The sequence below is a fragment of the Eurosta solidaginis genome, chromosome X (genome assembly GCF_040869045.1).
Source record: "Eurosta solidaginis isolate ZX-2024a chromosome X, ASM4086904v1, whole genome shotgun sequence".
Lineage (NCBI taxonomy): Eukaryota > Metazoa > Arthropoda > Insecta > Diptera > Tephritidae > Eurosta > Eurosta solidaginis.
In genome coordinates, this window is record NC_090324.1 from 4,075,982 (window position 1) to 4,100,886 (window position 24,905).

Sequence of the window (24,905 nt, forward strand, 5' to 3'; positions counted from 1 at the left end):
AGAATGCAAGATGCATTCAGAATAGTGAGGCAGAACATGGAACGAGCGGCGGAAAGGAACACCATCTTTTCAAGGCCGGGGAAAATTTCGCAGCAAAGTTGGCCCCTAAATATAACGGACCCTACATAATCCTAGGATATGTATCACCAGTGATACTCAAAGTACGAAAAACTAACGTCGGGAAGGAGAAAACGGCCAACATTGCGGAACTAAAGGCATATCATGCAGCAGCGACCATCGCGAGAAATTAAAATAAATCCCAAAAAAAAGAAAAAAAAATTACTATTAATTAATATCAATGATGGGAGGATAAGCAAGCACCGGTCAATCTATCGCAAACCACGGACGTGACAACAACGTTATCTTTTGCAACGAATATCTACTGAACACCAGTTTACAATGGAGAACTACAACGCTAAACTGACCAAGAGCATCAAGCGTATGCGCCACCGCTACGAGGAGGAGGAAGCAAAGCGCTTTAGGGTCGTACTGCTGGAAGGAGCTACAGGCGCCGACGTCGACAAAATGCGCGCAACTACACGCGCAAACACGTACTCTGACGTCGCACGCAGCACTACACCGTCGAAAACTACAGGCGCCGACGTCAACAACATGCGCGCAACTACACGCGCAAACACGTACGCTGACGTCGCACGACCCCTACAACGTCAAACACTATGGACGCCGACGCCAACAACATGCGCGCAACTGTACGCGCAGCCACACACGCTGACGTCGCACGCACCGCTACACAGGCAAACACTGCAGGCGCCGACGCTAACACCACGAACACTGAATCAGCCGCAGCCGCAACTTATGGCGGCACCAACGTCAGACGCGCAGCGGAAGCAGCCAGACGGGCAACCGAAATTATAGTACGCACCACGCGCATGTCGAAGTGGGAGGAAGCCGCGGCCAAGGCCAACAATAGGAGCGAACCACCAACAGCCACTCTAAACAGGATAGACGTGGAGGGAGGGCAGTTGCCGGCAATCATCGAGCTCTCCTCGGGCGAGGACACAGCTCCATGAGAACTACAACATTTGCCGGCAATCATCGAGCTCTCCTCGGGTGAGGACACATCTCCACCGGAACAACAACCGAGCTCTCCTCGGATAAGGACACAGCTCCACCGGAGAGGGAAACGCCTAGGACAATATTCCCGGCAGGACCAAGCGGCATAACCCTCTATGCAACTGACCTCAACGCCCTCAAAGGATCTAAATGGTTGACTGACACCGTCGTTGCCGCTTGGGCAAAGGGACTGGAAGAGCAACACGGAGAATAAAATACGACTCTCAGCCCGTTCGTGATCTGGCAGCTGACCCAGAAGAGGAACATAGGGGAAAACGACCGACGCATACACCGCTGGGTCCGGAACGTCGACCTGTTTGCAAGAGCGTGATCCTCACGCCTCACAACGCAGCCAAACGCTAGTACCTGCTGGGTCTGGCGACTGCAGCAGTCACACACCACGTCACTGACACGGAATGCTGGCAGGAGCGGTACGTATGGGTAGCGGACTCGATGCACAGGGCTAAATTTCCGCACGCAACGCAGGCTTGGGAGGATTTCCTCCGGTGGGGATATATGCAGCGGTACAGGCATGACGGGTTTAAGGCCCAGGAGCTAGTACTCGAGGTACCACAACAATTAAACAACAACGACTATGGCGTATACGTGGCCGAAAACATGGAAAGGGTATTGCGATACACGGGGAGCGAAAAAGGAATACCCGGACTGTGTAGACAGCCATTCACGGAAGACATGGCGAGCCAGAAGCGCATAGAAATGCGAAGACTAAATAAAACCTTATTAATTTGGCCCACACAAAACGATCCCACACCATATGGGTCACAACCATTAACACAACATCAACACAACAGGCGGCCACAAAAGGCCCTAGCAACACGACAAACCAACAAGTCTCAGCAACACAACGAGCGGTCGCACCACTTAACAGCAACACGACCAACCAAGAAGTCTCAGAAAAACAACGAGCGGTCGCAACATTTAACAGTAACACGGCCAACCAGCAAGCTCAGCAACACAACGAGCTCGTCGCAATATTTAACAGCAACACGGTGAGCATGGCAACGCAACCCTCTGGGCTAGCAACACCAAACACAACAGCCATAAAAGGAGCGACACAGCAGCACAGTAGTCAGTTAGCACGGAGCTGTGGTCATGACCGGAGCTACCAGTAAAACGCACCTCGAATGTGTCGGTTCTATCACCAAGAGAGATCGTTTCATATGAGTGAGTCTTGGCTTCAAGTTGTGTATTTGTCGGTTCTACCACCAAACACCGCTTGTGACTTCGTTCACACCCGCGTAGACAAAGTAACGCGCACCCGCGAACAGGTGACGTCCGCTCGCCTGCGCCGACGACGATCGCGCCGCGACAGTAATAAACCGCACCGCAGCGATGCGACCAACGCCACCGAGACGCCAGCAAGACGCCGACGCAAGGCGCGACAGAGCACCGCAGTCGAGAGAGGTGCCGGCATAAGGCGTGGCAGAGCATCGCCCGCAATACAAGTAGACGCCGACGAAAGGTGCGCAGAGTACCGCCTCAGCAATACAAGTAGACGCCGACGTAAGACACGACAGAGCACCGCAGCAGAGAGAGACGTCGCCATAAGGCGCGACAGGGCACAGACGCCACATACTAATGGGATCCGTCTAACGGAATACGGGCGGACCGTTAAGGCCCGCCACCACAGGCGAGGATACCGCAAGATAATTAAAGCGAATTTGCGAAAATCGTATCGGCAAGCCTGTTCGCGTAAAGTGAAAATTCAGGTGTGTCTTCCAAAACATAAGAAACAGTATAAATAATAAAGATCTAAGTGAGATAAAAACAAAAAAAGGCACCCTCTAGATACATAAAATAAGTGATTTTCCCCCTGAAAACAAAATAAGGCAAAAAACAATAGTGCTTAAAATTAAAACATAAAAATAAAAGTGAGACTCCATATCGAAAACATAAACAAAGTGAAAATAAGAAAGGAAAACACAAACAAATATATACGTATACATAATTGGCGCCAATTCTGGTACGTAGATATTTTCACCTACGCCTAAAAGTAGGCAATATATTCCACCCGTCACTAGCTTTGATGTAAGTAAGAGTTGCCAAGGTACTCAAAATAAAAAAAAAAAAATTTTATAAAATAAATATCCACATAACTTAATAAGCGTTAATACATTAAAATATAATACAAAATAATAAATAAATAAATAATAATAATAATAATAAAAGTAACATAATAATAATAATATAAGAATAAGGCAATATAAAATAAGTGATCAGCGGGTAAAATGCCAATTAACCGCACTCCTCCTAAGGGAGGAGGACCCCTGCCCTCCCAGCAAACCTCAACACTTCAAATCAGCCAACAGCAACAAAAGCTACCGCTGACCCAACCGACCCAATCCCAACCACTCACCTCAATAACACAACAGCAACAAACCTCGGAGCAACAAAAAACTCACACAATCCCTGCTTGGAGCGCCGGAAATGTTGAGCAGTACATAGAGTTCCTCCAGCAACAATTGCAACTACTCTAGAGTCAGCAACAAGTCCCACCCACCCAAAAAGTCACTAGTACGACTCCAGCAGCCAACGAATAGAAGAACGTAACGCCCTCTAAACGCCAATGCGAAAGCCCAGGTAAGAGTACAGAGTCAAAAAAACAGGCCAAGCTCGAACAATGTTGGCTTGGTAGGCGCCAAGTAAATGCCCCTGATACTGAAAATAGATTTTCCATCCTTGTAGTCGAAGAAGCAAGCCAACCCAAGGAGAAAGAACTGAAACCTCTCCCAATTTTCGTCGATAAAGTCAGTAATATATCTCCACTGATGAGTTTATTACAAGAAATTGCCCCAAACTCGTTTCACCTAAAGCATCTTCTCTCGATGTCTACAAAACTATCGTGACCTAGTTGGAACTACAGAACACAGAGCTCTTCACACATAAATTAAAACAAGAACGTTCATTTAAAGTACCTCTTAAAAATATGCACTTCTCGATAGATACCAAAGAAATCGTAGACGCACTCAAAAATTTTGGCCACTCTGATACTAACATATGGAACATGAAGCACAGAATCACCAAAAAGCCGCTACCCATGTTCATAATTGAGCTCAAACCCGATACCAACAATAAAGAGATTCATGAAATTAAAAGCCTCTTACATTAAAAAATTTTATTTGGGCCCCCACACCCAAAGCGGGAAATACCCCAATGTGCTAACTGCCAGCAATATGGTCATACAAAATCTTACTGCCGTCGAAAACCGGTATGTATAAAATGTGCTGGTAGCCACATGTCTCCAGAATGTAGTCGAAAATACAAATCTGATGATGTCAAATGCGCTTTATGCGAAGGTAATCACCCAACCAATTACAAAGTGTGCGCGGTCTATAAAAACTTACAAGACATAAAATGACCACCACTAAGGAAAAAGACTCACCCAAGTACTGTTGTTGAAAATTTGAGTTGGCGATCTCCAGACTTAGTTTCTCTCGAGAGGTGGTTAGAAATAAAAGGCAGTGATTAATATTAAAATTTACAATAGTGTTTTATTTCAAGGGAATGTGCAATATAAAAATAGAAAGTAGAGTTTAAAGGAGCAAGCATGCAATTGCTACAATGTTACCTTTAATATATATTCAGGGACTCTGCATTCTGGCGGTGATGTTTCAATGGTGGTTAAAAATTTGTTGATCCTTGACGAGCGTACGTACACTGCTGTGGCCTTAACCCAAGTGACCGAGTTCCATTCCACGCGTTCCGTTTACCCCCCAAAGCTAACAAGCCTTTGGCGGGGTAACTTAACCAAACTTCAATTTTTCTTTTAGTATAAGTGCTAACGGCCGTAATAAATAAGCAGTTTTATATTAAATTGCATTAGGGTGGCCGGCCCTTTATTTTCCCTTTTGGGTTAGCCTGCTGGCCTAAACATGCCGGCCCCCTTGCGGTACGCAACCTCGCCTTGCCCTGCTGCTAGAGTACACAATATCTAGAGGGAGAAAGATTAGAGATTTGTGGATGGACGGACTGTACGCATGAGTTCAAAAGTATAAAATATTATTTATTACAAAATTCATAATTTAAATTCAAATTCAAAATTAATTCTTTTTTTTTTTGGATATTTATATCTGCGACAATTTAGGCTCTAGATAATCCAGAGAACACGAAGCCAAATATTGTGCTTTGCGCAAAGAGCGGACCGAATGACGCTGGCAGCACTTGGTTCAACATGATGTCGGCATATACGTCTGCACCGAGAACTAGGCGATCTGGCGACGCGACGTAGAATTTTGGATCGACGAGACATATGTGCGTGTACACAGTCGCGATGGCTGGATCCAGGCTGTGACTAGGCGCCACTCGGAGGAAATGTGGTGTGACGACGGCATGGGTCGCAATGCGTTAGTTGTCGCCGTGCTTCCCCCGCATACACACCACACAGCCTGTCTGGCTACCCACTCGAGTTTCGTCCAGCCGCAGATCCCGGACCAAGTCGGCCGATATAACGGTCGATGACGAACAAACATCGATTAGTGCTCAAACCAGGTGAAGTCGTCCTCCAGCTTCAATTTTCACGATAGCGGTCGGCGGAATCGATCTCATGGGCCGCAGTACCGGTCCAGCGACGGGGTCTAGCTCTGTACGTCCACTACGGAACGTTAGCGGCGTCCTTAGCTAGCGAGTGGCAATGACTCCTCGAGAATCGGCGGCGGTTGACATAGAGCGGGGCAGGCTAGTCGTGGTGGCTTCGTGACGGCTATTTGTGTTGTTGTCAGCCAGCTGGGGGCGTTGTCGCTGTCGGCGGCGACGGTGAGGGGTTCTGTTCGACAGTTGGCGCTCGTGCTGTAGCAGGGGTCGGAAGAGCCGTGGTTCCAATCCCCCTGATAGTCGGAAGGGCAGTGGTTCCTATCTCTCTTGGACCATGCTGGCAGGTTGAGAATCGGTGTCCCTCTCCGTGGTTTCTCGTTCAATCTCCTCCGCCTCAATATCGGAGGCATATAGTGACAACGCCCCTTCGAGGTTCTCGCGTTCTTCCTCCTATACGTGTACGCTCCATGGCTTGTAGGGCTCACGTGAGGCTTTGGTTTGCTCATCCACGTGAAGGGTGATATGGTGTTTCTCGCCACATCGCCGACATCTCCCGTTGCTTGTGCAACCAGCCGTGCGATGCGCCATGCAGAGGCAATTGCCACAGAAATTGCCCAAAAGTGCTTCACGCATACGTTCCTCGGGCGTGTTAGAGCGATAGACTGGGCAGAGACGGATCGGATGCCTAGCCGAACACAAATGGCATGGGATCTTGAAGTAGCTGGCCTTCTTTTCATACGCCTTGCGCAATTGGCCGTAGCGGGTCATGATGCCTGCAATTAGACTCATTAAGTGACATTATATACGTGTTTTTATAGATTGTTTTTCAACAAAAATATCTGGTTGTGGCTGAGTGAAGAGATTATCTCAAAATTTTGACTCAGAATTTTTCAGAACCCGGTATACAAATTTTAGAAAAAAAGTTCAAGATTTGGGGTTATCTTTGTGTCCCCTAATGTATTTTAAATTGCAGAAACTTGCTATAAATTGTGGTGATGTTTACTATAAACCACCCTGGGCTCCCACCAAGAAGGTGCAAAACTTTGCTGGATTAATGTGTGGACATTATTACACTAGTGGCTATATCGGTTATTACCCCTTCCCTTGTATGTGACAATACACTACTCTTTCTCCTCATACGTTCGTAAACGATTTGGTATACTAATTGGTATCTCATTGAATAGCAACGTCTTATTTGCTATTAACGACCTACCAGAATATTTGGTACATTTGGCTTTTTGGCCTAAAATGGTGCAGGGTGAGTCAAGTGCTCATTACCTGCGGCCATGGTTGCTTTTTCAGTTTGTACGGTAAGGGCATTTCCTGAATGGAGAAATGTCATTATGAAAAAATCCACGAGGTTGTACGGTAGCAGAGCGGTAAGTATAGTAAATTTATTGTAATTTCTTATTACTTAATTTTTCTTATATTTTCAGGACCAAATATCTGCAATACATGATGATGAAATCAAAGGAAATGTTGAGGATAAACCTGCATTGCTGCTGCGTACAAATACGACAATAAATTTAGGTTAAATAACAGCATAGCCGCAACCATTCCATTTACTTCTGTGCGTAGAAAGACCGCCTCACCAAGTGCCAACCGATGAGCATGGTGCTCCAAAGGGTTAACTCCACCTCGCCGTTTTAGGAATGCCCTTCCCCGAACTGCCACATGTAGTGAGTTTATTGGGACTTGGCGATAATGAAACCGTCACCAATATTTTACTTTGATTTACATTCTATTTGTAGCGGATCAAGAAGTCACATTCGAATTTATAAACAATAAAACGCAGCATAATGAAAAATATATTAGACGTAATGACAGTTCAAAAGCGCATTGAAGCAAATAAACTACAGAAATTGAAGCCCACAGATTATCGCAAAATCGAAAAACCCGGTGTAGTGCCTCGTTTCTTGTTCGATAACATCAGCAAGTGCAGCTGTAATATATCGTCGTTTCTTTAATGAAATTCCCCGCTCTGATTATGACGAATATCTTATTGCTGCTTCTGCTTTGTATTTGGCTGGCAAATCAAGGACGATCCTGTTAAAATACACGATGTCATAAATTTTACACATAATACTCTTGCATCGTGGTTCGCAGCCGCTTGAATTGGGCGACGAATATTGGTCCATACGCGATGCAATAGTACAAGCAGAGCTACTTATTGCCTTAAAATTTGATTTAAATATCGAGCATCCACATAAGTATTTGCTCTATTATACGAAATGCTTACAAACATGGTTGGGCCTCACTGTCTGGTTTTCAGTACCGATTACAAATTCGGCAGCATCATTTCTACAAGATTATCATCACAATGAAAAATCTTAAATCACAAACCATCGCATATTGCCATATGGTGTCTATCACTTGCTCTGCAATCATACGGCGTACAGGTGCCCTTAGCTGATGAATCAGACGAGGCGTCAATGAGGTATGCGTTATTTGTCACCGATGTGACCAAAGAAAAACACTGGGCAATAATTGATTAAGTTATAGAGGCTTATAGGTAAGAAAATGAAATTTTCCTACATTTTCTCTAAATTAAACATTTTGTAATTCATAGTTGTTGGAACACTCACTATTTGCAAAGGTCGTAAAACAGAATTGTACTATTGCGATAATTAGAACATCAATCATTCAACGTTATTCAATTTCACCTTATATACTACGATTCCATGGAAGCTAATTATTTAAGTAACTAATTTACGGGCTCATGTCGAGACTCACATGGGGCTGTACTTGTGGACGTGTGTTCGACCTTTTGGGTTGTTTCCGTATTTTGGACATTTTGATTAATTTGCAATTCCTACTAAATAAAGTTAATAAAAATGCCATATGCGAACCAACCGTTGGTACACATCACCGAGATGACGATAGGGTAAAACTGACTGTATAAGACACCGAGTTGCGTGTAGCCAATCGCTTGAAGCTACTTCTCCTGTACTCTCTGATGAATTTCTTGCACATCGCATCGGACTCATACCTCTAATATCTGCGAAGTCGTGGAGCGGATGCAATATACGTGTGATTGTATTCGTTTAGATTTATGTCGGGAATGCCGCTTCGAATTTACATTGGATGGGAACAGTACTGAAGAGTATGCGCTTCAATACAAATGAAAGCCTGATATTGGCTCTACGACATCGTTTTAATTACTTTGCGTCGTGGTCATGATCCAGATAATGCTGTGCACCACGCTTTATGTCCCAAACCTGATGAATGGCCAACAAGCGAACATACTGAAATAGAAGATGATTAATGTGAGGCACCTTACAACAGGGAAGCAGCAACCGAATGAATTGTTTTACAAGGAGGAGTCAGATGATGCGGTCAAGCCGGAAGTATGGTCATAATGGGAGTACAGGTGTTGACGAACAAATTGTCCAATTACAGCCACCAGTAAGTCATGAGACACAAAATGCTGGCCTTGCGGTATAAATTGTATTAAAGTTTCAATATTAATGAATACAGATATAGGAACGAAAGGTCCCGCAAAATCAACTCCTGTATTTGTGAATGCCCGTGAGTACGTAGTTCTCTCCTTGTGTAAAATTCCCATTAGCTGGGTTTGAACACGTTTTCGGTAAATCGTGCATTCCTTGCAATTATGGATTGTCGATTTTATCATGTTCTTGACCCGTGGTATCCAATACTGCGTACGGATGAGGCGTAGCATAAGCTGGTTTTCCCCATGGAGTGAGATTCTATGGGTAAAATTTACAATAAGACGTGACAACTGGCAATTATACGGAAAAATGACTGGGTGTCGCTCGTTGTACGGGATATCTTCGGAAGCTTCGAGGCGGCCGCCTGCCCTCATAACCCCCCTTTCATCTAAGAATGGGTTCAGTGGTAGTACCTCGCTCTTTGCTCCTATGAGTTTTTTAGATTTTAAAGCTGAATACTCCTCCCCATAATGCCTCTTTTGGTAGATAAGAATCAGACGTTGGGTCGTTGCTTTTATTTCGCTCGACGAAATTGAGCAAGAATTCGCCTGAAATGAGGCTCTTGTTTTTGGGTTAGTTCTTTGAAAGAATCTCCAGACGTAGGATAGTATTTTCAAAGCTCTCTAGAGGTCAGAAAATCTTGTGAGGATATCAGAGTCTGTATCTACTATTGATGAGTGTACCTGGACCCGCTTTTCTTCTGACGTGGCGGTATATTCTGTTTCTTGGGTAGGCCAATTTGAGCTATCTTCCTGAAGCCAAGAAGGGCCCTCCCACCACAGGGCTTTGTTGATAAGATCTTCAGCGGGTATACCTCTACTTGCGAGATCTGCCGGGTTCGATGCCGAGTCGACATGAAGCCAGTTTTCTGTCCCTACTTTGTCAATTATTTTTGTCACCCTATGGGCAACGAGCATGGAGGTTTGCGAATCCATGCAAGGACGATTGTCGAATCCGTCCATAAATAAGTTGTAGGGTTGTTAAAATTAAAATTGTTTGCGACTTACTCTACTATTTCTGCTAGCAGAACCGCACCACATAGTTCAAGGCGGGGTAGAGTTATAGTCTTCACCGGGGCTACACGGGTTTTTGCGAAGAGCAGATTTACGAACACATGATTATCAACTTGTACCCTCAGATATATTGCGGCTGCGTATGCTTTTTCGGAAGCATCGCAAAAGCCATGTAGTTCGCTGCTCGCTACCGGGGAAAACTGTACCCAACGTGTTATACGAATGCTTAAAAAATGTCTGTAGCTCTCTAAAAAATCATGCCATCTATCTAATACCGCGGGAGATGCGGCTTCGTCTCAGCCCGTGCCTTCCAGCCAAATACCTTGCATAATGATTTCTGAGGTAATAATGAATGGCCCTAGCCTACCTATTGGGTCAAATAATTTTTCTCTAGCAGACAATATTATTCTCTTTGTGAACACGACTTGGTTATCTATGGGTTTCGTAGAAAAATACAAATAGTCAGAGTGGGCATTCCACCTGATGCCTAAGGCTTTAACCATACTAGCATCTTCAAAATTTAAAAAGTGTTCATTTAATAAATGCGAACTTGGAATACCTTCCAGTAGTTGGTCGCAATTGGAAGTCCAATTCCTGAGGGAGAAGCTGGCTGATTCTAATGCCGCTTGGATCTCGTTCCTTGCCTTCGTGGCGGTGGCAATGGTGTGTCCGCCCGCTAAAACGTCGTCGACATACATAAACTATCGAAGGATGTCCGATGCGATGGGATGGGTTCCCTCTACGTCCTCTGGTAATTGGAGAAGGGTCCTTATGGCCAGATAGGGTGCGCAATTCACTTCCAAGGTCACGGTCTTCAATTCGTATAGGCTGATGGGTTCGCTGGTGGATGACCTGAAGACGATGCGTTGAAACCTGGTGTCCCTGGGCTCTAGCAATATCTGCCGGTACATCTTTTCGATGTCACTGTTGAATACGTATCGGAACAATCTCCAATGGAATATGAGAATCGTTAGATCACTCTGATGGACTGGGCCTGAATGAAGGACATCATTTAAACTTATTCCAATAGCAGTGGGACAGTGCTTTCTTCCTTAATTACTGCGTGATGGGGTAAAAAAAAGGTGTCGCATGTATCTGCCGGAACATGCTCTTCTACCCGTCCCATATGAGCTAACGTTTCGTATTCAGATACGACTCGGTTATATTCCGTCTGCAATTCGGGATTTTTTGGTAACCGCGTTTCATTTCTGAAAAATTATGAGCACGCGCTCTTAAGCGACGGTCATAATGAGATACCCTTTTTAAAATCCTGCTTAAAGGGCAAAGACACGATATTTTGCCATCCTCATTTCTCTTGGTGGTTTTTTGATACAACTCCTCGCAGTAATTTTCGTCTTTGGTATAAATATGGTTTTTGGGAATGTCTTCCAGCTCCCAAAAAGACGCTATTTGTTTGTCCAGCGATACCTCATTAAAAAATGACACACACCTACCGGCTGGGCTGGCCGTTTCCGTTCGGCCAGTTAATATCCAGCCAAATACTGTTTCCTGCGCAAGGAGGGTGCCTAAAATATTTTTTCGTATACCGCCTAGCATTATCTGTGCGTAAACATCCCCACCCAGAATAAGGTCTACTTGTTCATTTAAAAAGAACATCCGATCTGCTAGCACCAAGTCCGGGAAAACTTGGTGTGTCATGGGGTCGATTTGACAGGTTGGCAGATTGCCAGTGAGCTGGGCTAAAACCAATGCTGTAGTGTGTATGCGTACATTCGGGTTGATTGATGACCGCAACTGAATGAAGCATGCCTCTTTCACTTAGGATGACACCGTGTTGTTTATCTCTGACACTTGCGCACTTAACTTCCGACTGGGCAAATTTATTCTTCTCTTAAGTCGCTCCGAAATGAACGAACACTCTGATCCGGAGTCTATTAGGGCGCGAGCCGTAAAGTGTTCATTGTTATAAAAGATATTGACTTGCGCAATACCTAATAGAACCCCTTTGCTTGTATTCGCGAAACAGGAATTGAAGTTGGTTGGCTGATTATTTGCCGTGGCAAACTGACGTTGGGCCTGAGCCTGTGCCGAAGTAGATGGTCTTTGATCTAACTGTGTTTGTTGGGTTGTGGTTGGTCTTGCACTCGCACGCATTTTGTTGAATATGCAGGAGTGTGTGATGCCTTAGATGGCAAATGCTACAATTAAAGGAGCACGTACATTTGGATACTGTGTGTTTTGCTGAGAAGCAATTCAGACACCCCCTACTGTCTTTTATAAACGCCACTCTGTCTACGACAGAGAGCCGTTGGAAGCTTTGGCATTGTGACAGCTTTTGGTTGTTTTTATTACAGCATCTGCAAGTGTTTCAAGCTACATTTGTTTGGTAGGCGCCTACTTTCTTTTGAGACGAATCATTATTATGTTTGGGTGGTGGTTGTTTGGGAGCTTTGGTATTTTTGCTACCTGTTAATCCCGAGACTGTTTCCAAGGTCTGGAACCTGTTCGATAAAAATTTATCCATATCTTCCCATTTCGATATTTCAGTTTTATTCTCTATGGTCTGTTCCCATAAAGCTAGCGTGCTTTCGGGTAGTTTGGTGGAGCATATATATGTGAATATCGCATCCCAATTGCCAATCTCAATTTGATGAGCTTTTAAAGCTGAGATGCAGTTATTTTTTTCCAGCTGAAGTGTTTTAATCACGTGCCACACTCATTTTCTATGCTTTCAAGATTGAACAATATTTTTAATTGGGTATTGACGGGAATTCGTTTATTCTCATATCTTTCCCCTAAATTCTTCCACGCTGTGTCAAACCCATCGTTTGTAAGTGGGCATTTTTTAACTATATCCCTCGCCTCACCCTGCGTTTTTTGGTTGAGGTGAAATAACTTCTCAACCGGAGTGAGGCGCTTATTCCGTGTATATATTGCCGTGAACATGTCACGGAGATTTGGCCAGGAGAGGTAGTCACCTTTGAATACATCCGTATCGCACGGAGGTAGTCGCATGCTGTGTTCTAGATCAGGTGTCCCTTCTCCCTAATTATCGCGTTTAGTTAGCTTTGCTATTAATTCAGCCATGGTTGAACTGCCGCGTACATATGCGGAATACGTCGGCCGGTATTTCGGTTTGGCCTGCGCTAACACCTTTTTCTCTGCCGTTTCAGAGTACAAGAGATCCTCATAAGCTAGCTTTGCCTTTCTCCAATTATTCTTTAACTCTTTCTGGTGAATGGCTAGAGTATATTTTGTGTGTTCTGCTTGAGGTCTGTCGTTGAACTCAGCCTCAAACTGTGCCACCTCATCAGCTGCTTTTATGAATTTCTCCATATCGTTTGATATTTAAACGGCAATAACTACTATGAAGGGCTTAGTTAGTGTTTAGGCCCAAGGCCTAACTTTTACTTGATTGACGGCGCCCCTCCCTAACGTTTTAATAAGATTTCCAGCCACCCACACTCACGCCGCATTTGTGTGCATGCATGCACATGCATGCGTTTCATACGCATGCATGTGTGTGTGCAGGTTGTCAGCACCCATGCACGTATATGTGGGGGCTGTTGTGTGTGTGGCTTTTTTTCCCTCCTTAATACCAGAGGACCTTTTCGCGGCTTAGCGGTTGTCCTCAACGGCACAACCGGTCTCTTTCTCGATTGACCGCCAACCAGCACACATCGCAAGGATCACCATCGTCACTTAAAACACCAAGGTAATATTGTAACCACAGTGTATATTTTCCTTCACTCTAAATTAAATATTATATTATAACGAGGAAATTCCTCTTTGTGTTCTTATTTATTTCATTTGAGCGCACCATCCGCTCCAAGATCGACCCTTGTGCGCCTACCCACTGCCGGTTTACGACGCACTCAGGCCGAACATTGGTCCTCCTCACCAGGAACTAAAAGCGCCTCTTTATATATACAGTCCACAACACAGCACATTTGCGTACTATAAAATTTGCCAATTTTGCCTACAAAAAATTTATTGGCCGAAGCATATCCCAGCAGAACATAACAAAGAAGTTTGGAAGTTACATATTATACAACACGATATTAGCAGCCGAAAATTGACAAGGAAAAAGTTGGAGTTTATTGTACATAGGTGACCAGAGCCACAGCATATTCGCCAACCACAGCACAGCACAATCAAATTTTTTGGCACAAAAACCAATAAGAAGTAAGTGTTATATTTCTTGCCACTTTTTTTTGAGTGTTATTTTTTTTGCAAAATAAATAAAAAAAAAAAAAAAAGACCCGTGTAGTGCGCGAAAAAATTAAAATCAAAAAAGAAGTGAAAAAGTGAAGTTATTTAGTGAGCACCAATTTTTTCTTTCCAATTTCAAAAATTAACTCACTTGGTTTATTAAGTTTATTTCGGTCCTTGTGATTATCTGGTCTATCCCCCCACCAGTGGTAAGGTTTTCCAGACACAACACAAGGAAGAGGTTAACCTAACCTCACTTTCCGCACAATACCGAATAAGTTTGTTGTTGTTTTTTTGGCACATCACAAACACATTAATTCCAATTAAATTAATTCAGGCGCTCACTTCTTGTAAAAAAATGTATTTCTTTCTTCACTTTTTTCTGGTTATTTTTCGATTTTCATTAGCAATATCGCACGCACTTTGTCATTTGTTCACAATACACTCATTTATCTGTGGACGTGGCGAGTGGTCCCCCTTTTGTTGTTGCTACTGAGACAGAAAAGTTCAAAAATAAACCCTTTTGGTTGTCGCTGCTGTGACAAAAAGTCCATAAAATAAACCCTTTTCGTTGTCGCTACCAAGACGAAAAGTCTGCAATATAAAAATAAATAATAAAGCGTTGAGTCTCAATAGTGTTTATTTACTGGGCAGGTATTTTTTACTCTAAAGCGTTCTATTTCTCTATTCGGAAATTTTCTCGTTAATAAACGTAAATAAAACAATGGAAACCTACATCCGTTTAGCAGAATCAATCGCAGAGTTTGATAAAGATTACAGCCTTATTCCGGAGAGCGACCATAGCAAACACACCCTTGCAATACAGCAGGAAGAGTTGCGGCTCTTGTGGAAGAAGGTAAAGTCTGCGTTTGATTCGCTATTGGGATCTGATGAGGTGTCAGCGGATGACGTTATGGCGATCAGAAAGAAACAAAAGGCAGCATACGCAATCTACGTGCGATGTTCCGCGTCTATATCTGCTGAGGCAGAAAAATACAAGAAGGATGAAAAGAACGTCAACCCTGAGCAAGAACCTCATGCGCATAAAATTCGCCTCCCTGCTTGCGACACCGAAGTTTTTAAAGGGGATTATCTCTCTTGGCCAACTTTTCGCGACCTTTTCACGGCAATTTATATAAACAATTCTAGTTTGAAAGGGGTGGAAAAGTTATTCCATCTCAACAACAAAACGCAGGGCGAAGCAAAAGATATCGTTAAAAAATGCCCTCTCACAAATGAAGGTTTCGAGATGGCCTGGAAAAACTTGTGTGAAAGATACGAAAACAAACGTATCTTAGTTAACACACAACTACAAATTTTATTTAACTTAAAAAAGGTAGAAAGTGAGTGTGGCAGTTCAATAAAAAAGCTGCAAAATGATATAAATAATTGTATTTCGTCCCTCAAATGCCACAAAATTGACACTTCCAATTGGGATGCAATCCTGACCTATCTATGCTCAACCAAGTTACCAGAGAGCACGCTGGCTCTTTGGGAGCAAAGTATAGACCATAAAATGGACATATCCAAGTGGGAGGGTATGGATAAATTCCTGTCTAATCGGTTTCAGACACTTGAAACAGTGTCTGGTTTTACAGGGCATACCACTTCGAAAGTGCAAAAACCAAACGCGTCGCGACAATCAACGGAAACCCCTACGAAAAGACTTGGTGCTTTTCAAACGAAAGTATCCAAGCAAACAATAAAATCGATTTGTAAAATGTGTAAATCCCCTGAACACAGATTACGCAACTGTTCACGCTTCTGCGACTTACCCCCCGTAGAAAGGATAAAATTTATAAAATCCACAAGTGGCTGCCTGAATTGCTTATCCCCAGGACACACCGTGACGAAGTGCACCAGTTCCTACAACTGTTCCAAATGCCACTCTCGTCACCACACGCTCCTGCATGCGGATACATCTCAGCACACGGCTGTACGCAATCCTTTCAAAGATGCGGATAATAGCCCAACAACTTCGGCACAGGCGCGACAATCTGCGAACCAGAATGTAAAATCCTGTCATGCCAATTCCAGCACAGGCGTGCTATTAGGAACTGCTCGCGTACACATTCGCCATAATGGTACCGACTTCTCCGCACGGGCATTAATTGATTCAGGGTCTGAATGTTCCTTTATAACTGAAAGACTGAAACGCAGAATCAATTTGCCAGCGAGAAAAATGCATGCCCAAGTTTCAGGCATCACAAATTCGGTGTCAGCCCAGGTGAAAGAAGCATCCAAAATTGAATTACGTTCACCAGTGGATGCCTGCTTCAGCCTGACTACACCCGTTCTAGTCCTAGCCAAACTCACTGGGAATCTTCCATCCTGCCATATCAACGTCATGACTATGCAGGCATTCCCAGACTTGGTTTTGGCAGACAAGAGGTTCTACATCAACGAAGATGTAGACCTCATACTTGGAGGAGACATATATCCCCAAATTATACTGAGTGGTCTGAAAAAGAATGTACTAAATACACTTTTGGCCCAAGAGACAGTGTTCGGTTGGATACTAACCGGTCGCATCGAAGCACCGAGTCCAACGAAGAGCATTATGTCATTCTACAACGAGGTTGCGTTGGACAACCAATTAAAAGCTTTCTGGGAGGTAGAAATTGTTCCCAAAAACAAAATGCTTAATGAAGAAGAAAGGTATTGTGAACAATTATTTAAGGACACAACAAAACGTGATGAAAGTGGAAGATATACAGTCTCGCTACCATTCAGGCAGGATTACCCTGAGAAAATTGCATTAGGACCGTCTCTAAAGCGCGCATGTTCACAATTCTTCAGAAATGAGGGGCGATTACTGAAAAACCAAGAGTTAGGGAAAGAGTATGTTCGGGTGTTATCCGAATACGAAACGCTTGGACATATGAGAAAAATTAAAAATAATGTACCATCCGACGATTCGGATAATTATTTCCTGCCCCACCACGCCGTTGTAAAGGCGGAAAGTACCACTACCAAGGTGCGCGTCGTCTTCAACGCGTCAAGTCCGACAGCAAATGGCATTAGTCTAAACGACATACTCCACCCAGGTCCAGTACTCCAAGCAGACTTGCCTATTTTAATTTTACGTTGGCGACTGTATCGCTTTGTCTTTAATAGTGTCATAGAAAAGATGTATAGGCAAATTTGGGTGACCGATAATCACGCCAAATTTCAAAGAATTGTCCATCGAACATCCCCCAACGAACCCATCAGTCTTTACGAACTAAAGACTGTCACATTTGGTGTAAACTGCGCCCCCTACCTCGCGATACGGTCACTTCTACAATTGGCTAATGATGTAGAAAATACCCACCCAATAGCATCGGGTATATTACGCGAAAGTATGTATGTCGACGACGTTTTATCTGGAGGGCATACAATAGCGTCAACTATCAAAGCAAGGAACGAGATTCGCGAAGCATTACACTCAGCTGGCTTTCCATTGCGCAAGTGGACATCCAATTGTGAGGAAGTCCTTCAGGACATCCCCAAAACGGATTTGCTCAGCGAGGACTTCCTAGCGTTTGAAGAGGCTAGCTCGGTGAAGGCACTCGGAATACGATGGAACGCGCATTCAGACATGTTTTACTTCACCGCAGGAGTTTTAGAGAAGGGCGAGAACATCACCAAACGCGCAATCCTATCCGCTATAGCCAAACTTTTCGACCCTTTAGGCTGGCTTGCACCAATGGTCATAGTAGCAAAAATATTAATGCAGAATATTTGGTTAGAAGGCACCGGATGGGATGAGCCTGTCTCACCAAATACATTAGAACGGTGGAAAACCTTCACCCAACACTATGGCGAAATAGATAACATACGGATACCGCGGTGGGTAAATTTTTCCCCGGAAGGCGAAATAGAAATCCACGGCTTCTGTGACGCTTCCGAGAAAGCATATGCTGCAGCGATATATATGCGCGTAAAAAGAGACGATCAGGTTTTCATTCACTTACTCTTAGCAAAAACCAGAGTAGCTCCAGTGAAAACCATCTCGCTACCACGTTTAGAACTCTGCGGCGCCGTGCTTCTCGCAGAAATGATGGAATCAATATTCCGAAATATTCATTTGGGACCCGTAAAAGTTCACCTCTGGACGGATTCAACCATCGTACTCGCATGGATAAGAAAGCCGCCCTGTTCCTGGTCAACCTTCGTCGCACACCGAATCACTAAGATCATCGATATGGTCGGTAGCAAGGATTGGCTTCACGTGGACTCGGAATCTAATCCAGCGGATCTAGGAAGCAGAGGACTACTTGCATCAGAATTGACCAACAATTCGTTGTGGTGGCAGGGACCTTCTTGGCTGCAAGAAGACAATTCCCACTGGCCAGCACAAGAGACCGAATACAAAACGTCCGTTGAGGAAAAGAGGGCACAAACATATGCCACGACAAGGGTAGATCATGTAGATATTCTCGATCGTTTTTCAAATTTACCCAGGGCTTTGAAGGTTCTATCATATGTTAGGAGATTCTATAAAAGAACGCATCCTAAAACTAAAGCAGTGTTCCAAGAAAAGTCGTGCATAATCTCAGCCGATGAGATTAAGGCAACGACTCAAGCATTAATACGAGTCTGCCAGAAACAATTCTACGGTACAGAATATTTAAAATTAAAAAATAGGGAACCTATTGATCGGAAGAGTGAAATCCTGTCACTCCACCCATACATCGACAAAGATGATATTATCAGAACAGGAGGGCGTCTAGAGGCTTCAAAAGACATGTCATACAACGAGCGGCATCCGATCATCTTGCCTTACAGTTGTAGGCTTTCTCGCCTTACAGTCATGATGTTTCATCATGACTCCCTTCATGGCGAGAAGCAGCTCATGCTCCGTCTCATCCGAACCCAATATTGGATTCCGAATGTCAAGACCATGATCAGAGCCATCATCCACAATTGCAAAACGTGCATTATTCACAGGAAGCAGGCGCAGACCCAACTTATGGGTACCCTTCCCTGCGAACGTACTACCTTTACCCGCGCGTTCACCAATACCGGGGTAGATTTCGCGGGGCCTTTCGACATCAAAAGCTACCGCGGTAGGGGATGTCGACTGTCAAAAGGCTACGTATGCCTTTTCGTATGTTTCTCCACGAAGGCCATCCATTTAGAGGCCACTAGTGACCTTAGTACCCCATGCTTCCTCGCGGCCTTTTCGCGTTTTACCGCTAGAAGAGGATGCCCGAAGAACATCTACTCCGACAATGGTACGAACTTTGTCGGAGCTTCCAGATCTCTACGATCGGAATTCAAAGCCTGCCTGGCAGAAAGCCGAGACAAAACCGTCTCCAAGTATAGCCATCAAGCGTTAACTTGGCATTTTATTCCACCCGGCGCTCCACATATGGGCGGCTTGTGGGAGGCGGGAGTGAAGAGCTTCAAAAGCCACTTCAAAAAGATCGCGTCTCCCCATAAGTACACCATAGAGGAGTTCCAAACCCTTTTGTGCCGGATTGAGGCGTGCCTCAACTCGCGCCCACTCAGTCCAGGGTCGAATGACCCAACGGATCTGGAACCATTAACCCCTGGACATTTCCTAACGGGCAGCCACCTACTGGCTCCGCCAGAACCAGATGCCAGTGAGAGCTCTGCCTCGATGATCAATCGATGGCAGAAACTCAAAGCCCTCCACCACACTTTCTGCAAACGATGGAAGGTGGAATATCTATCCGAACTTCAAAAGCGTGTGAAGTGGAAACACCCCAAACAAAACCTTAAAGTGGATGATCTAGTTGTCATCAAAGAGGACAACTTATCTCCCAACGAATGGAGGTTAGGTAGAGTCATCAACGTACACCCCGGCGAAGATAACCGAGTACGTGTAGTCGACCTCATTACCGAGAAGGGTCAAGTCAGACGACCTTTGGTCAAACTGATCCTTCTTCCCACGGAGATAGATTGTGAGAGGACCAAGAGCCTCTCTTAACAATCCCCCCGTTCCTCCACCTCCCGCCTTTCAAAAAATATCCCACAAATTCACTCGCTCACCCCGAGCGAGGACACCAGAAATCCCCCCACTCACTCGTTATTCCATAACGAGTATACCAGGAAAGCTTTTACGCAGACCCTCGGTCTGCCACAGAAAACCAAGGCACTCGGCCCATAATCTTTTAAATTTTTAAAATTTCAAAACCAACCCACAATTCACCCGCTCTCCCAGAGCGAGGACAGCAAGTCAACCCAACTTCACCCGCTCACCCAGAGCGAGGATCACAGAACGCCTACGCACTCGGCCAACTGGCCGAGGCCAACAATAAAATAAAAAAACCAACAATCTCATTAAAAGGAAAAAAAAGGGGGGTTCACAGAAAAAGACATTAAGTTTACAAGACGATGGTTTTTCGATTAATTTTACTTTTCTTTCAGACGTTTTGTAAACGCTTATGTTTAATAAACTTACTTAACGTCATTTCCAAACCCATTTGCAGAAAGTGCCTGTTGGGAAGGTAAATAATGCTGCCTCATTGGCAACTACTACCACAACAACAGCGATAATGCCACCGGTGCTTTATCACCAGCATCCCAAATTCGTGGAAGCTGAGAGAAAAAATGGGGCGAAGTAAATTGCCCAGGCTGTAAACTAACACAAACAAATTTTAAATTCTGATCTTTTTTTTAAATTCTGATCGAAAAATATTTAAATATCATAACCCAAGAGGATTGAAAACGTCTAAATTTAACAGCATTTTCTGTTCGAAAACTAATGTCGCGTCGGGAGAAAATGTACCCCATATTTATTATTATTATAAATACATTAAACTTTAACCATCATGAGGCTCCAAAGTAATTCCAAAAAAATGATCTAAAAATGTTTTTCATCAAAAGTATCCATATCTGATTATTTCCTTTGTTCAATTGTATGATGACTCATTATTTGGTCAGAAAGAGTAATAAAATTGTACTGATATGTAGGGAAACTCAAAATTTAATCACAGAAATGCTGAGTGGGGGTATTTTCAAACCATTGTGGTTGACAAAAACTGTTTGCGATGTTGGCATCTTATATTTGCATAATTGGGTTTAGGAACTAGTACTGCGATAACGCTATACCATTGGTACCCCATGAGAAGATAAGCGCAAATGTCCGATTGCTATAAATTAGTTTTTTTTCGCTAAACTTCTTTTGCGTTTTGCGTTGGAAAATTATTACTAGAATGTGCCTTTGAATCGTCCAAGTTTAATTTACTCGAGTTTAATTTTAAACTCGAAGCATTTACAGGAATGTTTGTTAGGAAATCACATTTATTTCAGCCTCAAACTAAGGCCATAATACGGGTTACAAAAAGTGAACAAGCATGTTACTTACATTCCGGTCGCAAAATGTCTCTTTGGTAAAAGTGTTCTGCTTGATTTCAACCACAGCGCTGCTACTTGCTCGATACCACTAAAAACACACAGCAAACTGCTACCCGCGTATCTAGAATGTATGGGGTTTTAGGGAGGATAATTTATTGTACATCACACATATGAACATATGGGAAATGCATTTCACTTACCTCGTTGAACGTTATCCAGCCAATATCACCCGATATTCCAACCCCTTCCATAACATTGTGAAGCCTGTCGACGCGCTGGCTGTTGAACACGACTGCTCGATACCTAGGCTGAGCAACGCTTGAGCATGGTGCTGGCAGCTCAGTTTGTCTGTTATTTAGTAAATAGACTTTTGACGACGAAACGGACATTTGAATAGCTGCAAAACTTTTCGGTATACGTTGATCTGGACCCACTAAGCCAAAACGTCCTCTTAAATCATACTCAATTTCTAACAAGTTTGTCATTTCACTAGTGCGCCCAATCAGATCAAGCTGTTCTAACAATGCCAACGTACCACAGACACATTCTATATAATAATCAATAACAATCCAACGGGTATAAAGCACATCAAAGCATTCCATTAGATTGTGATGACTATGAGCTGGACAACGTTTATGTAGAATATGACACATGAGTGCAATTTCTGAGCGCATCAAACGTCAAACGTCGAAACGTACACGACCACAAAGTTTCACCTCGATATCCAAATTTGTGATGTGTACGATATTCGTCTATATATTCACGTATTTTCTGTGAAGATACACGTAACAATAATGGTGCAGTATTAAGCCCAAGTTACTTTGAGCGTTCTAACACAAAACCCCATGATGCAGTCCCAATTTCATAGCCACTATATATATACGGATCCCAATGCCTACACAATTCAACAAGCGCTTCGAATGCTTCATTCTCGGTTTGTACGAAACGCATTGAGATATTTGTATAACCAATGTGCCAAATCTTTTCACGGACTGGAGACGTTGCAAACAATGCTCCACTAAAGGTTCAACAATAGTATTATCATCCTAATGATTATCAGCAAATAAGCAAACAAATGCATACATTCACGTAACTGAATCCTCTCAAGCATATCGTGAGTAGAAAGCTTTTTCAAGTGTTCGCAAACTTGCCCATATTGTAGTTGCGGAAGGCGCATTGAAGTGATTACTTAGTATTCGCTCTTCATTTAATCGTTCGTTGTATAATTCACTCCCCACACGAATAGCTGTTTGAAAGCAGCGTCTGCTATTACGTGTCACTGTAAAGGATTGTCATGGTAATCCAGTAGAAGCACAAATAAACCCGCATGTACCACATACGCCGCCTAAGCCCACAAGCATTCACTACAACATATCGAGGATTGTTTAAGGTAAACGACCATCAACCCAAATAAACCCGCATTTACCACATCCGCCGCCTAACTTACAATTCTACAAATATAGTTGTGATACATCTGGTGCTTATCTATTCATGCCACCGGGGCCGGCGACACCGTTAGTGGATATGGGACCACCGACAGTGCTTGTAGGTGAAGGTCCACTTGAAGCTAGTGTCATCGTCGGTCTTCCATTGGTGGTACATCAAACAGTATTGCGGGGCGGTGCACCTGAATCACAAAATCTTGTAGATATTGGACGTATGGGTAATACAGAAATCGCTATGCGTTTCTTAACCAATTAAGAGTGGCGATATGTTTTATACTGATCTCAATGGCTTACAGATGATTAAGCGACGACGTTTAAACAAACTGCCACATTAAGCCAACTACTACCCAATTCCAACATCGGCGTATACTAAGGACGACGAGCTACGGTTCACATTGATCACTGAACAACCATTGGGCGGCTCCTCACTGAATTCCGGTGAATTGGAAATAATGCAGGATCGTCGCTTAACGCACAACGACCAACGTGGTCGAGGACAAGGAGGTTGATAACCAACCGGTTATGCGTATACCTAGAATTAATTCAGAACGTAGATATATCTGTTTAAGGCTCTCGGATATTCAGCCGTCGGGTGCATTAATTCCAACTGCACCTTTGGCTTCGCAAACGTTACTACGTCCTTTGGATATGTAGATTTTTTATTGAAAATAATGGGTTGGGTGGACTGGCAGCTTTTGACGAATAACGAAGTGGTGTAGGCAAAGATATATCAATTGCAGGTATAAGAAATCTTCCGCCAACTAACAAAATTACCAGTTGTTCGTGATCGTCCTTCAATGGAACCATCACGTAATACATGAGTTATGGTGCATCGTACGTTTTTATTACAATGTGGTGCAGCTGATCAGCCAACAAGTTTCATTAACCTGAACAAATTGCTAATGTTGGACATTATAATCGTTTTTTTTATAACACAAGTCTAACACAAAGACTGAATAATATTGACGCAATAAACGTTTGTGCTTTGGATACGCAGGCATACATATTGCAACATGAATAAGGCTCGAAAATCTCGTTTAATGTCTCAAACAATATTTTTTTTGACAAACGCACTCATAAGTTAAGCTTTAATTTAGACAAAAATAAAGCTCGAATCTCCCATCAATTAAATATATCTCACACCATCAACCTGCAAAGAAAATAAAAGAAATTTCATTAATATCGGCGTCTATGGACGTCGCGAAGGTGTGACCACTGACGGCGCGGCCGACGCCGTAGTTGGAGCACCCCTTTGCGATGCCGGTACGTACAATAAACAACAAATATAATACAAAACAAATTATTAGCTCCATCTCCTCCGTGATCTCCACGCCAGCAACCTAAAAATGAAAGAAAGTTAATTAATACTATTAAATAAAAGAAATATACATATTTATCATTAGTAAAATTAATTCAAAAATGTAGAATGTACTTACCCGTTCCTTTGTAACTGTGCCATCGTATTACAACCAACTTCAACCAACTTCAACCACGCGTAAAAATGAAAGAATGAGGCAACGGCGCATTGAATCGAATTTACCGTTTGCTCAATTCTGTGGAATTTGCATTCTATACATAAGTATGTATAAATGTTCGCGAGTAATTTTTTTTTTTCATTCGTTTTTGCTTTGCAGCTGGTACGCTTATACCAGTGCGCGGACGTTAAATAATGAAATGCTGGTAGTGGGAGATTTTACCAATTTACCAAAAATACTGCCACAGAATAACCGATTTCGGCATGTTATTCGGAAAAGTATTCACATATCAAAAAGGTTGACAATAGCGCCCAAAGTTATTTGCGTCTCAGTTACTACATTCATTTCATAAACAAAACCCACGCCGTCATTTCCGTTTTGAATTTCGGCACAACTCTGTTCAAATTTCGGTGG

At 43.4% G+C, this 24,905-nt stretch overlaps 1 protein-coding gene and 1 pseudogene across 1 annotated transcript in view; one reads left to right on the forward strand and one right to left on the reverse strand.

Annotated features, from left to right (window-relative positions):
* Window positions 1-24,905, reverse strand: part of Ca-alpha1D (Ca[2+]-channel protein alpha[[1]] subunit D) — a 6,221,746-nt gene that overhangs the window by 3,248,607 nt on the left and 2,948,234 nt on the right. The gene's annotated exons all lie outside the window — the stretch shown is intronic.
* Window positions 7,425-8,171, forward strand: LOC137234330 (cyclin-Q-like; annotated as a pseudogene).